Genomic DNA, 5,154 nt, shown 5'->3' with positions numbered 1-5,154 from the left:
AGTTCCTTTGATTACCCTTTGGGACCTCATTACCCTCACCTCTTCTCAGTTTATGTAATTTAAACTGGGTTGGCGCTATCGCCAACTCCACAGAATGAGCACAAACTCAAGATCTTGCCAAGAAGTATCTTCTTGGCTATAAATCTGATTCAGTGACAGGCAATGGAAACTTGATCAGGCAATGAGATATATATTTGAAGATTATTGGACATAATTGCCAGTTGTGGGATACAAACAACTAAAAATTAAGCTAGTAAAGAGAAAAAGCAGAGTCTGGAGAAAGAGAAAGACTAACTCTGACATAATTTGAGCAACTGGATCCAGCAGCATCTGAAGTCAGATATCCATGGATATTTTAGTTATATGCACCACTAAATTCATCTTCTTTTCTGTTTAAGCCAGTTTGATTTCATCTGCTGCTGCTCAAAACCAAAAGTGCTGAAAATGTAGTAAGGGGCAAAAATAGAAAAGTGAAATAGGTGAAAATCAGATGATATTTGTGTCTTAGCAAATAATGTGCTTTTTTCTTTAATCTTTCCTTTTAACATGTAAACTTAATTTTAAAGAGATGTTTCAACCAGTTTAGCCAATTTGTTTCTTGACTGACACTTTTTTTCTCCTAATGGATGTGTTACATTTTGAAAGATTGACTCTGATTCCACAGAGAGTTGATTTTCTTTGTTCTTAGTATCACAGGATAGGCTTCCAATGAATAAAAGAAAATTTTTGTTCACTGTTATCTATTGTGTAGTGAACATGATTGACTTGCTAAACACCAACCATGAGACCAGTCAATCTTGTTGATTCAACAAAAGTATCACCTGCCATCAAGAAATCTTTTCAGTTCCTGAAGCTAACTTGCAAAATATTTACAATAATCATGCCTGAAAATGTTGAACATAGTTAAGATTCTTTATCTCCCTTACTGAGTAATGATTTGAGAAATAAGAGAGAGGAATCATTCAATTTGAAAAAGCAATCTTGAACTGTAAATGCTATTTAAAAGCAAATAATTGTTTTATCTCTAAGTGAAAAGACTCAGCAAACTTTCTGTACTAAATGACTGTCAGTTATGGACCTATTTCAAGTTAAAATTAGTATCATCAGAATTTGGGAAATTTAAGCATTAATTATATGACAGAGTACATTGCGATTTTTTTTTTTTTTTTTAACCAAAGCACTTTTTATATGAGGCAAAGAGGAGTCTTACCGAAGGGATTACGTTCCAAGCAGACAAAACTCAACTGTTAGTGGCACTATTTTGACCTGGTATATTTTGCTTCCCTTTGGTCAGAAACGGGTATTCAGGTTTTACTTTTCCCAGTGGGGCAAAAAGAACAAAGCAAATTGGAAGAGACTTCTACTCTACTGACACTGTTCCTCAGATCCAATATCAACCCAGACAAGCCCTCACTAGCTGCTCTGTAGGTTGATGTCCCGCTGCTGAGTGACACAGGCCATACTACATTTGCAGGGGCAGAAATGAGACAGGAAACACAGGTACAGGGTCACTTGGGGATGAACAGGGATCCACAGCTTCAAAACTTCATGGAAGGGGTAGTCTTCGTAGGAGGCCCAGCTCACCAAGGCACAGACCCTCCAGTTCCTCTTGTGGCTGAGTACGGTGTTCATATCCTGGCTGCTTAGTTCAAAGTCAACGACCTTAGTTCTCAGCAATGCACAGACTTGGAGATCACTACCAAGTTCCTCTCCATGGGGAACTAGATCAGAACCTGGGCTGTAGTTTTATTGTGCTTGCCTGCAATCACCTTGATCTTGGGATCCTCCAGGATGGAAGGGGCCTGAGGCTTGGCCCAGAGTCTGTCAGGAGAGCCAAGGGGGGTATAGATGGTCACCAAGATGCCTTCGGACTGGCAGTACTGGATTAACTTCTCCTGAGTAAGGTATAGGTGGCACTCAATCTGGTTAACTGCCGATGTATACTTTAAGCCAGGTTTGTTTAAGATCCTTTCCACCTGGAGATGGTTACAGTTGGAGATACCAATAGCTTTCACCAGCATCTACCCCCTCTTCTATGGCTGCCATGTGTTCACAATGTTGGGGTCATTGGGAACCACATTGTCTGACTCATCCAGTGGGCAAAATTCCTTTCCAGGCTTAAAGCTGCTTAGGCAGTGAATAAGGTGGACGTCCAGGTAGTCCAGCTTCAGGTTGCTGAGTCTTTTGGCAGGCCCCTTTCACCAGGACCTTCTCATGGTGCATGCACCACAGCTTGATAATAAGCCTTATGCTTCACCACCTGCTCCCTAAGCATCTCCTGATTGGCCACCCCCACCGCATTCTGGTACACGTGGGTGCAGTCGATGTGGTGGTACCTGACATTTCTCTCCACCTTCACAGCCTTGGTCACCTAGCCTGGAGGGGACTTCCAGGTGCCCAGTCCCAGATGGGAATCCTGGCACTGTTGGTGAGGACAATGTGGCTCGCCATGGCTGCTGCGCTCCCTAGACCCCCACCCAGAATGTACGTTGAGATTTTTAATATCTAAGTTATCTGGAAAACCCAAGTGGTAATTAGTAATGCAAAGTTTGGAGCAAGTTTTCATTTGAATGCAAATACTATTATTATCTTTAAGGCATGATTCCTCAATATTGGCTGCATTCCAATATTGGAACCAGTTGGGTTTAAAAAAATACTGATAATTGAGATACATGAGATAGAGTACTGCCTGCATTAGGGATATTTAAAAACCTCTCCAGGTGATTCTAATGTGCAAAGTTTGAGCACAATTGTTTTAAGTCATTAATTGTCATTTTAATATTCATAGAAATCACCTGCAGGTGTTGTTAAAATCAGTTTCCGATTCAGTAGGCCTAGAATGCAGTCTGAGATTCTGTATTTCTAACTCTATTGTTGCCAGTGTGGGTATCACATTTGGAGTAGCAGGGTTGTAAGGCATTGGTTGCATTTTTGGAGTAAATGGGTATAAGAGAATTTTCTAGTGTCCACTCACTGCCTATCTTAAACTAAGACTGGAAATCTCTTGTAATGTACAGGGTTGTGGTAATTGAACTTAACTTGTAGAGGACTTTCTATTATAATGAAGACTTGTTGTGAGTTGCTATTCCTGCTGATGGTACTACTTTTATAAAGGGTGCAGGGAAGGAGAACTGGGATGCTACTAAGCTTTCTGATTTCATAGCCTCTGGCTCTGTTCAAAGGGGTGCTTGGGCAAAATGGCAAAGCTTGACTGTCATACCTTCACCCACACTCTTCCCTCCTCCTCTCCTTCTGGCCTACTAGCCCAGCCAGCCACCTTCCTGCAGCGATTTTCTCTACCAATGAAAACACAGTTTTGAAGATCTTACTCCCTCCAGTTGTACCCCAGTGGGAGACTCTTAGTTGATTCCAGGTTGGCAGCCCTCTTTGTGGATAATTCAGGAATGTTATAAACTTCCATTTGGAAGTGGAGATAGAATCTCCTTTCCTTCACTTTGTGTTCAGTGTTCTGCTGACTTTCACCACTTCCCAAAACAACATCCTTTTCAGAAATGTAGATGCAACTATATTATAGTTTGTGATATATTAGCACCCACACCATATTATTATAGACCATGAGCTAAGGTGCTAACTTAAACAAAGACCCCAATTCCTATGTCTCAAAAAAACCAAATCAAATTCTGTTTGGTCTACTTAAATAGTAGACAACATAAGCATAACAACATGGAGAAATTTTTATTTTCTTAGCAGCAAAATCATCCCCAAGAAAGTCATTTTTTCGGGTGAACGTTTTTGTTAAGTTTTGATAGAGTGGGGAGTAAGACCTTCTAAGGGCATGCTTGAGGAAAAAGATAGAAGTTTGCTCTTAGAGTTGAATAAAATGCATTTATTTGGCCAAGTGAGGTATGTAAGTTGAGCACAGGAGCTTGGAACAGCAGAAAAGACTTGGCAGTTGTGTCAGGAAGAGGGAAGAGGGATGGTGTTACTAATGGAGAGAATACTTTGGTTAGGACAAGTGGATATTAGATATCTGGAGGAAATTTCAGTACATGTTAAAAATGTTTTAATTTTTTATGGATATATAGTAAGTGTATATATATTTATGGAGTACATTGAAATGTTTTGATAAAAGCGTGCAATGTATGAAAATCACATCACAGAAAATGAGGTATCCACCCATTCAAGCATTTACTCTTTGTGTTAGAAGCAATCCAATTATAATTTTTTATTTTAAAATTTACAATTAAATTATTATGGACTATGGTCACCCAGTTTTGCTATCAAATACTAGATCTTATTTATTCTTTCTATTTTTTTATACCCAAATAACCCCTGTGCTCCCTCATTACCTTTCCTAGGCCCTGGTAACCATCATTCTATTTTCTGTATCAATGAGTTCAATTGTTTTGATTTTTAAATCCCACAAATAAGTGAGAACATGTGAAGTTTGTCTTTCCATGCCCGACTTATTTCACCTAACACAGTGACCTCTAGTTCCAACCATGTTCCAACTCATTTTTTATGGCTGAATAGTACTCCATTGTGTATATGTATCACATTTTCTTTGTTCAGTCGTCTGTTGATGGATGTCTAGGTTGCTTCCAAATATTGGCTATTGTGAACAGTGCTGCAACAAACATAGGAGCGCAGGTATTGCTTCAATATACTGATTTCCTTTCTTTTGGGTATATACCCAGCAGTGGGCTTGTGGGATCAAATGGTAGCTCAATGTTTAGTTTTTTTGAGGAACTTCTAAACTGTTCTAGTTAGTGGTTATACTAATTTACATTCCCTCCAACAGCATACAAGGGCTCTCTTTTCTCCATATACTTGCCAGCATTAGTTATTGCCTGTCTTGTTGATACAAGCTGTTTTAACTACGGTGAGGTGATATCTCATTGTAGTTTTGATTTGCATTTCTGTAATGATCAAGATGCTGGGCACCTTTTCATATGGCTGTTTGCCATTTGTATGTCTTTTGAGAAATGTCTATTCAAATTGTTTGCCCATTTTTAAATTGGATTGTTAGATTTTTTTTCCTATAGAGTTATTTAAACTCCTTAGCTATTCTGGTTATTAATCCCTTGTCACTGGGGTGATTAGCAAATACTTTCTCCCATTTTTGTGAGCTTTCTCTTCACTTTGTTGATTGTTTCCTTTGCTGTTCAGAAGCTTTTTAACTTGATGTGACCC

The 5,154-nt window shown here is 39.2% G+C and overlaps 1 pseudogene; it reads right to left on the bottom strand.

Moving 5' to 3' along the window:
- Positions 1 to 1,413: 1,413 nt before the first annotated feature.
- LOC119473367 lies at positions 1,414 to 2,451 on the bottom strand (annotated as a pseudogene).
- Between the last annotated feature and the right edge of the window lie 2,703 nt (positions 2,452 to 5,154).

The sequence above is a fragment of the Cebus imitator genome, unplaced genomic scaffold (genome assembly GCF_001604975.1).
Source record: "Cebus imitator isolate Cc_AM_T3 unplaced genomic scaffold, Cebus_imitator-1.0 Scaffold152, whole genome shotgun sequence".
NCBI classification, from domain to species: domain Eukaryota; kingdom Metazoa; phylum Chordata; class Mammalia; order Primates; family Cebidae; genus Cebus; species Cebus imitator.
The sequence above is the reverse complement of the archived record's forward strand: the minus strand, read 5'-3'. Positions and strand labels throughout refer to the sequence as shown.